The sequence below is a fragment of the Rousettus aegyptiacus genome, unplaced genomic scaffold (assembly GCF_014176215.1).
Source record: "Rousettus aegyptiacus isolate mRouAeg1 unplaced genomic scaffold, mRouAeg1.p scaffold_m13_p_1, whole genome shotgun sequence".
Taxonomy (NCBI): domain Eukaryota; kingdom Metazoa; phylum Chordata; class Mammalia; order Chiroptera; family Pteropodidae; genus Rousettus; species Rousettus aegyptiacus.
Window position 1 is genome coordinate 5288439 of NW_023416284.1, and position 10964 is coordinate 5299402.

At 52.3% G+C, this 10964-nt stretch overlaps 1 pseudogene; it reads right to left on the bottom strand.

The window, feature by feature from the left end:
• Positions 1-5637: 5637 nt before the first annotated feature.
• Positions 5638-5756, bottom strand: LOC118605341 (annotated as a pseudogene).
• Between the last annotated feature and the right edge of the window lie 5208 nt (positions 5757-10964).

Below are 10964 nucleotides of genomic sequence, written 5' to 3' on the forward strand. Positions count from 1 at the left end.
GCCTCGGGCCGCAAGTGCTCACCTGTCTCCAGAAAAGCATGTCCCAACCAGCAGGCCCTGACCTGGCTTGGGGCTGCAGGGGCAAGGGTCATCCATGTCTAGAGACCTTGTTTTCTCCTGAGCCCACTTGGAATGGTCTCCTTATCCTCCCAGCAGCCGGGCCCAACACCAGGTGCACAGCTGGACGCCACCCATCCGGGCGGGCCCAAAGCCCAGGCTGGGTGAGGAGGCCTAGCTCTGAGGAATTCAGGAGGCTGATATCTGGGCCTAGCATCTGGGCCAAGGGCAGCTGGCCCAGCATGGGCAGGGGCGATGCTGTACTGGCCCCACGCTGAGCCTGGAGCCGGGGTGGGGGACCAAGGGGCTGGCCGCCTATGTGTCAGAAGCACAAGTTCCGTGCTCAGGCTGTCTGCATTTCTGTGGGCTTCAGTTTGACTCTGAAGCCACAGGCCCACCCTCCAGGGCCGAGGAGGGGATGATTAAATCACAACACAGTGCAGAAGGAGCCCCAATAAATGTGAGCGCCTCATTCTGGCCCAGGGTACCCTGGGAGGATGGTGGGTAGTTGGCTGAAGGGCAGGCAGGAGGGGGCAGATGGTCACTCTGCTAGAAGCTGGCCCTCTGGGAAGCAGGACCAAGCTGCCCGCAGGCGGAGCCACAAACACACCTCTGAGTTCGCTGACCTTGGGTCCTTATGATGTCCCCTGAGGCCATGACCTCTGGGGGCCACAGAGAACCCACTTGGAAACAATTTTTTTTTGCACCCCGGCAAAGTACGTGCCAAGGAAGAACCTGTGGCTCCCACAAGTCACCTGCCTGTCCCCTTGTCCAGGGTTCCCCCTCCCGCGCCCAGCCCGACACTGAGGAGGGAACCAAATTGGGGGACCCTACAAAACCCCTAATCGCTGTGTGTGGTTGCTAGGTGGGATTTTTTTCTTTCTTTAGTTTATATTACATGACTAATGTCATCTGTCGTTTTCATGAAAGGGCAATATTTATTATAGAAAACCCAAAAATACAAGTGAGCAAAAAAGAAAATGTCCCATAATCTCACAATTGAATATTGGTACCTACACAGTCTTTTTTTTTCTACATATCTATATACATGGGGGGGGGGGGTTTACAAAAAAAAAATTGGGATTTTTCTGTACATAGCATTTTGTCACTTTATTTTACCTGTTCCATGTCCATAAGTGCGTTCTCATCCCTCTTAAAGGCCGCCTGCCTTCCCTCTCTGCCGAATACCCAGACCCGTCCGTTCTGCCTTTATAACAGGGACAGACAGAACATCTCTGTAGGTCCCTATGTCTTATGCATTTCTGTGTTTAAGGCCTTTAGGATAATTCTTGAGAGTTGAATCGTTCTATCAAAGGCTTATCGAGATTCTAAAGCTTGCACTATTCATTGCCTAGTTGCATTCTGGGAAGATACAGAAAATGATCTAGTTTTTTTTATCAAAAATCCTGAGCTGACTTGCTTGGGAAGCCTGCCCTCAATCCCAGAGAGCTTGCGGGGGGCGGGGGTGGGGAGAGGAAGGATGATCAGAAGATCCAGGCTCTAGTCAGACTTGTAAAGGTGGTTTTCACCCAGGCTTCCGGGAGGAGCTTGCGGGGTGGTGGGGGGAGGCCAGCAGGGAGCCTGGCACCCACCCACCTCCTGGCAGAGAGGCGCAGTTTTCCTATGCTGGGCTTCGCCTGAGTTTTATGTCAGAAGGTTTGAGGACCACTGCTAGCATGTCATCCTCCTTACCAACGAGCCCTGCGATGCCCTGGCCGCTCCCTGCTATGGGAGAGGAAGGACCCATGTGGTCTCCCAGCCTTTCTGAGAGGTGATCAGAGGCAGAAACCTCTTGTTAGGGGGCGTCCGGGGGCCTGGAGTGACTGCACCACTGCGAAGTGCCTCTTCCTAAGAGCAACCCTGAAGACATTTGCTACCAGGCGTAGACGTAGAGAAAGCTGTTCTCAGTCCCTGGAGGGCTGGGTGCAACCAGCTCGGCTTCTGGGCCAGCGTGGGGTTGTCTGCGCTTTCACTGGCTTTGGATGTGTGCATCCTGCCCGTCCACCCGTCCACCCGGTGAGAGCGAGCGGGGTCAGTGAAGGAAGGGAGGGAGCCGTGGTTCCCGGCGCACGCACGCTCTTTCATTCCTCTATTGCCAGCCACGTTCGTGCCCCGAGCACGGGCCAGGCTGTGCTAGGTTCACAGGGCTACAAAGGGGAGCAAAGGGGAGATGCCCCTGACCCGCAGGGCCAGAGGCAGCCTTAGATGAGCACACAGTCATCACGTGACCACACCAAAAGGGCCCTGAAGCGGTGGGACACGGCACCTTGATGTGACTAGTCAGGTTGGAGATGAAACTCGAAGGCAAGATGGAGATCACTGTGAATGGGAGTAAGTGCTCGTGCAAAAGCCCAGGGGCCAGCTTGCAGGGAAGTGGAAAGTTAGTGTGTCAAGAACCCAGGGAGGGAGGGTGTAAGTGGTTTGAGATGAGCCCAGGAGGAGAGCGGGGACCGCCCATGTAGGGTGCATGACAGAGTGTAGATTTCATTCTAACAACAGACAGAAAGCCGGTGTCCAGTTTAAGCAAGATCATGTCAGGAGCAAATGTGCATTTTTAAAGGATCAATCAGCAGCAGAATGTGAATCTGGGTTGGACGCACACAAAGGAAAGCAGAGAGCCGGCGGGGGGCTGCTCCACCATTCTGGGGAGAGAAATGGCCTCCAGGACAGCGTGGAAGCAGAGTTAACACCATCGGGTTCCAGGGACAACCTGCAGGACTCGGTGATTGGAGGTGGGGGCAGAAGGGGTGTCCAGGTCGACCTCTGGGTTTGTATGTGCACTGTTGGCTGCATGGAGGGGTCCCTTTCTGATCCGGGGAAACTAGAAACAGGGCACGGGGAGAACAGGTCTTAAAATTCAGCATTGAGCATGCGCACTGAGTGCTTTGGAGAGAGGTAATGGGACTGACAGCTTCCGCTGTGCACCTGCCAGGAGCCCTCCTCCCTGAACTGCACAGCTTCAGGTCCCACGGAAAGGCCATCGCCTATGAGTGGCCTGAATGGCTTCCCTGTTATTCTCTCAATATCCTACAACTGCCTCCATTCAACCGCAAGAAGTGGCTGTCCCCTCGGATTACTTGGCTCAGCTGCCTTCCCATTTAGAACGTAACTTCCACCAGGGAGGAAACCTTGGCTCCCAGTTGAGGCTCATTAAATATTTTCGAATGAATGAAATGTCCGTTAGACAGGATTAAAGGAACAGTCACAAGTTACTATCGTAAGAGAAAATTGTATAAGAGAAAATTGTACAGGACAGCAGAGGCCAGGAGGCATCCAGCCCCCCTCCCGCCCTGAAAATCCACACCCCTGGAATGGGGGGGCGGGGGGGGGCTGATCCCCGGAGAAGGAGTCTTGTAGGTTTGTAGCACTTTAGCTTGCAAAGACCCGCGTGACACAAGCTTTGACACCACTCCCGCCACCCCCCAGCCCCCGTCCTATGAGCCAAACCTGGACGCTGGAGGGCCCCCTGTGAAGGCCAGTGAGGGTGACCCCCGGTGGGAGCCAGCTTCCAATCTCATACTGGGAGTCACTAGGGAACGGGTCTGATATACGCACTTTTGTCTTTGTGGATCCGTTTGGGGGAACCCACACTCAGGGGAGCCGGCCATGAGGTTTAAGACTGGGCAGGGGGCGGGGAGGGGAGAGTCTCGCAGAGGGAGAGGAAGGAAGGGCATTTGCTAACGTCCTGCCTGGCCTGGCCCCACCGACCTGCCCCTGCCGGGACCCCAACAAAGGCAAGGGGGTGAGGCTGGATCCGGGGGGAGCGAAAAGGAGGGGCGAGTGGAGACAACAGGTCCGCGGCGGGTCGGGGGGTGGTGAACGCGCGCGCGGGGTGGAGGTGGGGGGTGTTGGGCGTGGCCTCGTCGCAGGGGTGGAGCCTCCGACTCGGGGGTGGGGTCAGGCAGGGGGCGGCGGTGGGCGGAGCCGCTGGCTTTGGACCTGCAGGATGAGCTGCCGCTGACCGGTGCGATGTTGGTCCTGGCCCTAAAACCGAATACTGAGCACGCTAAGGAGCCGCTCGTGGGCAGAGGCGGCCGCTCTCCCGGAGGCAGGTCTGGGCAGGTCCGACAACCGCCCCGATGCCGAGTGTGGGCGCCGCCCTCGCCGCCCAGAGAGAGCATACGCGGTGCCAAAGGAAGAGTCCCCTGGGGCAGACACGGTGCCGCCTCCGCTTCGCGCTTCGAGTTTACAGAGGCAGTTTGGGGTGTGCTGTCTGTGGGTCCGTCTACCCCCTCGGCGCGCTCACCGGCCCAGCTAGCTGCTCAGGGCTGAGGGTGCGGGTGGAAATCGATTGGGGTCCTTTCGTTGTGCCCCTCAACTCTGAAGGTGGAAAGAGTTTTCCGCCGTTTTTGCTTTTTGTTTTTTGGTTTTCGACTAAAAGTTGTTCAATTTTTGGAGAACCAAGAAAGATCTGAGACCGAGATCCACGCACGTAGCCGCATTTAATGCGTTTGTTCTCCTCTATGTAACCGTGTTAGATATTTGGTGCTTGGCTTGAACCGTGTGTGAAAACTGATAGATGAGTAAATATGCAGGGGTCCCTCACTGCCTGCGTGACCGAGGTGGGGGCACGCGGATGGCGCCACTCGGTGCCTTGTATAGAAATTTCTCTAAATGAATTTAACTCTTCCTTCTAATCCTTGTGGGTATTTCCAAACTAATCCATCCAAGTGACACGCATTAGCACAACTCCAGGCTGCATGGCCGGAGCATGCAAACCTTGTCGCCAAGACATTTCCAAGAACTGCTAGGTGGGAAGCCAGTTTTATGGCAAGATCTAGCACAGAACTCTGGTCCTGGGTCAGGGCACTCATTCTATGACCTTGAGTCTCCCCAGCAGCTGCTGAGAGCTTTGCTGAGCTGGGGTTTTGTCTGGAAATTTGGTTTTCTTTTCATTCAGAGATCTCGATAGATTGTCATGAACTTGCGGCTTCCAAATTCACTGTGATCGGGTTTGGGGGACAAGATCTCTCTCTCTCTTTTTACCTTTTAAATAGTAAAGGGGGCAGTTGGCTACAGTATTTCATTGCTATTTGGCCCCTTCACTAAAACCTGCCAAAATACTCACTGCATTTGCCGATGACTTTACAAAAAGGCTTGTACACATGTCCCTGAGTGACCCCTGGCACAGTGGAGTGATACGGGAAGAGACCCAGCAAGCAGGTCCCTTTTTATGTGCTACTTCTGTGCTGAGTAAACAGTAAGCAGCCTAAAGTTGCTTCTAGACACATTTTGTTGAACTTTCACCCTGCAAAAATCCCTGGACCCCACGCAGTTAGTATGGATTCCCAAACTACCTTCCTCCGTAAAAACAAGACTTTGTTATGGAGTTTTGCTAATAGTGATACCGGTTCATTCATTGTGACAAATGCCACAATAATGTGACATGGTAGCAACAGGGGGAACTAGATGTGGGGGATGCAAGAACTCTCTGTGCTCTTCTGTAAATCTAAAACTATGCTAAGTAAAAAGTCTGTTTGTTTGTTTGTTTATTTGGCAAGGCAACCCTTGGTTGACTTCATACATTGCAAGGACCTTGTCAGCTTACAATCCCTTATTTATTTTATTTTATTTTTTTTACACCTACAGTACCTGGTCTTCCTAGGTGGTCTCCCATCCAAGTACTAACCAGGCTCGAATCTGCATAGCTTCCAAGATCAGACAGGATTGGGCTTGTTCAGGGTAGCATGGCTGTAGGCTAAAAAGTTTATTTTAAAAATATATTACGCAACTTGGATAATCCTAAGCATTACAATAACACTGCCTAATGGGACAATTGCCTTAACTACTTTTTGTAGGCATTTTCCCCCTGATAATTTTCTCCACTCTTTATCTTGGTTCCCAAATCATCATTAGAAACACACCACCAGCCCAAGGCAGCCTTTTTGAAAGTAGTGTCGTCTTTTTTCAGGTGTTAACATAGCACTTAACAGTGAGTCAGAAGCTGTCTGCCTGTAACCAACTTGGACTCGGCTGCACCAGTCGGTCTTGCTGGAAAAAGCCTTAGAGATCGTCAGAGTCATTTGACAAATGAGGAGTCTGAGGCACCCCCTCTCCCCACAGGAACACGGGACAGTGGCTTGCCACTCTGGATCCCATATTCTGAACTAGCCTGCTTTTTAAATCCATGTTTTTCAAACTTGCATGTGCACAGGACTCATTAGAAATCTCACCTTAGGTCTGGGGAGGAACCCATGAATCTCCGTCTTTGGCAGGCTTCCGGGGGTACAGTGCCCTGATCTGCTCTCAAGCCCCTCTCTGTGTCAGTAAGGGCCTCGGAGGGCGCTTCCCGGAGGCGGCACCTACTTTCCACCCCCTGGCCCACCCCAGTCTTCCTTCTGGCCCCGGTCTGGTTTTTGCAACCAGCTGCCTGAAGCAGGGCCAGCCAAAATCGCCCAAGCCACGCCCACAGGCCCATGGAACTGGCTGGCCTCGTTAACACATGGCTCTAAAATTTTGAGTTGAAATCACTGGTTTGCAACCTTAGCAGGATATTGGAATCCTCCGGGAACTTTAGAACCTACTGGCGCTGGTTCCCACCCCCAGAGACCCCGATGGATCAGTTTAGCTGGGCAAAGGGGAAATACGTGGAAACAGATAAACGCAGAACAGTAGGTAGTACTGGGCCAGACAGCCAAGCAGACCACTTGCACGGACCCAGAGGAAGGAAAACTAGCCAAGTGCGATGATCTACATGCAGATACTTGGCACATAGTAGGAGCTCATTAAAGTTTGATTCCTTCAACTGTTAGATTCTCAGAGGCTGAGAGCTCTTTATTTAGTACAGTTCATATTCGTCTCTTGCAATTGCTGCAGGACCAAAACCTAGAAACGACTTGCATGTCCATCCACGGTGGGAAGGCTACGTAAAGCATGATAAATGTAGACATCTACGCAGCAACAAAATACACAGACTTTTGCTATACCCAACAACATGGATGAACTCGCAGCATACTGTGGAATGAAAGAAGCCAGACACAAATGAATCCATAAATATTTATTTATATAAAAAGTTCAAAATCAGACAAAAATGATCTATCAGGTTAGAATCGCAATCGTGGTTATTCTTTGGGGGGGGGGGGGTTGAGAAGTACCTAGAAGGGGACCTTTGTGGGGGAGGGGGGCCTCTGGATGCTGCTAACATTTTATTTCTTGACCTATCTGCTGTTAATACAGTTTGTGAAAACTTATCAAGCTGCACACTTAGGAACATATGGATGTTAGGGATGGAATTGCATCCCCATAGTCTGTACGTTGAAGCCCTTACCCCCTACATGATCGTATTTGGAGATGGGCCTTTCCAGGAGGTAATTAAAGTTAAAGGAAGTAATAAGGGTGGAACCTTAATTCAATAGGACTGGTGTCCCTATAAGAAGGAAGAGAGAGGCACCAGCGGTGTGCACACACACAGAAAAATCTGCGTGAGGGAGGACATACAGAGAAGGTGGCCATCTGCCAGCCAGGGAGAGAGAGCTCAGGAGAAATCGAACCTGCCGACACCTTGGTCTTGGACTTCCAGCCTCTAGAACTGTGAGAAAATAAAATTCCTGTTGTTTAATATGCCAGTCTATGTGCTGGTTTGTTTGGCAGCCGTAGCAAGCTCATACAGATGAGCTATTTCAATATAAAGTTAAACAATTTTAAAGTTATCCCAGTTTTGTAGACCCAAGATTGAAAATCATTGCATTAGCCCAAACACTATCACCCTGAGACCTTGTCTTTATTTGCAGTCAGGTCCAGAGAACATTTTTTTTTTGATCCAGAAATGGACCAAAGCGGGTCACTGCAGAGTTGTTTATGTAAATATCAAGAAATTGGAAGCGACCTGTATGTCCATTGTCAGGGGGACTCATTAAATAAATAAACATGGCACGTCTCCATTCAGTGTCTTGTCGGGCAGCTACTGGCAGAAGGTCGAGAACCTGGAAGCCACCCACAATCTACAGTAATTACTGCTGCCAGCGCGGTATGAGTGAGGAGGGCAGTCTCCAATCCGAACTGCCGGTCTTCTAATCTCCGTCTGCCAGTCACACCGGGGCCCTGGACTGCTCCTCTCTGTGCCTCAGCCCCACCCCCCATTTGTACAATGGGGCTAATGACGGCTTATTCTGTATCCTGTCATACCCACCTGATGGCGCTGGAAATGAGATAAACGTGTAAAGTGCCTGGTACACAGTGTTACTTGTTATTCTTCATAAACGAGAAAAGCAAGTTGCAGGATAACGCATACGGTTGGTTGCCTTTTTACATATATTTGAAAGCCTGAACGTATTTGTGAGCGACTTTTAGAAACGCACCAAGAAGCAGGGGTGGCCTCCTGGGTGTGCCACACGCAGTGGCACAGCCCCCATGTTCGGAAAGGTGCCACGATCTCCTCGGGTTAATGCTCTTCTGTCGCCGTCTTGGAATTCTCAACACTTTTTGAACAAGAAGCCTCATGTTGTCATCCTGCACCAGAACCCTCGGTTACAACAGCCCACCCTGCCGCGAACGAACTGAACTGTTAGCAATAATTCCCCGGGGGATAAGACTAGGAAGGCGTGAAAGCAGGCGAGGGTTTCCTATATCCCGTGCTCGGTACCCGTGTTTACGAGCACTCACAGTTTGTAACATATACGTGTGTGCGTGTGTGTGTGTCATACGTGTATGTATGTGTCCAGAGCACAAGGGGAACTGTTCAGAGGAAATCCAGCTGCCCCGCGGGGAGCAGGTGGGACGGGATGGCATCCTGCCTCTACCAGTTCGCTACCGACCCGCTCGCCTTGGATAAATTAATTACTCTGCAGAGACGCAGTTTCTTCCTGGAAAAAACTGGGACCTGTTTTCTATCTCTTCCGGATGCTGTGAGATCAAACCAGCCTGCAGTGTGAAGGTGCTTGGTGTGAAACACCTGTAACGAACGGCTGCTTGTTACATAGTAGCTATGATCCGGGGTGAGGCGGGCAGTGAGCACAGAGCTGATGGCTCCACGTGATTTAAATCCCAGCTCAGCCACTTTCCATGTCAAATTGGACCCTTTATTATGTGCCTCAGTTTTGTGTCTAGATTCACAATCCCTTCCTCACTGTGCATTCTGAAGCCCCAGAGCTCTGAGAAGAGAAAGTGTTTATTGGAGACAAACTCACTTGGCAAAATCTCTGACTCGAACGGCTGTGAAGCGACAGTCTCGATCTCCACCCGCGACACACATGCACACTTTGCGTGAAAGATGCAGTTTGCCGCAGAGCTGCTCACGGGTTTGATTCTGGCCATGATGTGGGGCATGCGTCTGTTAGCTTTCTACAATCTGAACGCCCCAAATTCTGAAACCCATCAGGCCCCGAGGGCTGGTGAGGGATGGTGGATCTGCGGTCCCCTGCAGGGACGAGGGGCGGTGAGCTCTAGATGCCGTGCGGTGTCACAGAGCTGGGTCCACGGGGTGGTTGATGCTGTAACTCGGTGTCATCAGATGAATTTGAGTTCAGATCCCATCAGGCCTTTGTGTCTCCGGGTCTCCTCGAGTGGGGGTGTTGATGCCCCCGTTGTGGGGTTCTCATCGGGACTGGCAACAACAGTGTGAAGAGCCCGCTGGGGCCAGGGAGCAGCAGGTTTGCTTTTCGTCTCACATCCTGGCATTGTCTCTCACCATTAAAGTTCTTCTCCACGATTTCTAATGATGGCGCACTTTTCTGTCTTTATAACTTTTGTAAGCACCCCTTCCCACCCCCGCCCCCGCTGTTGTGGACCAAGAGGGCACGACGGTCTCAGTTACAGGGTCGGTGGGAGCGAGGGTGAGTTAGAGGGAGTTCTATGTGTGTAAGCGATGTTCAGAACACATTTGTCACACATTTTAAACGTCGCCAGCCCCGTGCCTTGGGATGGGGGCCATCTCCCTGAGCCAATGGCCTAGCGTGGGAGGAAGAAGGAAGTGGGAGGGAGCCACTAGTCCTGATGCAGGAATCCCTCAGGGTTTGGGGGATTTGGGGTTCAGAGAAGTGGGTATGGAGAGAGGGGGGTCGTACTGAAGGAAAAAAAGGTGCAGCCCCATCTGCAACTCGGGCCTGTCACAGGGCTGCTGCCCCTGCCCCCGCATTCCGGCCTGGCCATCTCAGGACCCGGGAGGTTTTGCCACCCCCCGATGACGGAGCCCCTGCGGGCTGAGCCTGGAAGGCTGGGGAGCAGGTTGCCTGTGAGAAGGCAAAGGCGACAACGTGACATCTGCTACGACCCGCCCCGGACCGTCCCGGTCCTGCCTGTCTCTCTTCTCTGCCATCCTGGCTTCACGGGCGTGTGACCTGAGTGGCCCGCGCTTGGTTTAATGCCCTGCCAGTTTGAAATTCGTTCTAATTTTTGAGCAGGGGCCCACATTTTCACTTTGCACAGGACCCTGCACATTATGTAGCTGATGCTGCACGAACTCCACCCTTCCCATCCAGCCTTGGGGGCCCCCTCGGTTTCCGGACCATGTCAGGCCCCGGGGGGAAGGGGGTCTGCTTTCAGACTCCAGCTTGTCCAGACGTGAGCACATCACCTTAGACCCCTCTCTGTTCTTCCACCTTTCACCTGTGCCATGGAACCCGTAATGGAGGCTACACAGAGGACCATTGTGAGAACTGAGTGAGTTAACACGAAGGATGCTTAGAACAGCGCCTTGTACTTGGTGAAAACTGGTTACAATCATTCTCACTCAGGACCTTTCCAGAGCTTTCTATGTCTTTGTCTAGTTAACACCTGTAGGACAATGAACTCATAGAAATAGGGTCTGGCAGGGACTAGAGGGCAGTCGAATTAGAGGGAAGACGCTGGAATCAGAAGTTTCAACTGAAATGCTCCAGGTGGCCAAGCGAGAGAAACTGTCACACCAGCTTCGGCAGGAGAGGCCCTGGGCAGAGGAAATGGGGGGCTGGCCTGGCTGTGGCTGGACCCGG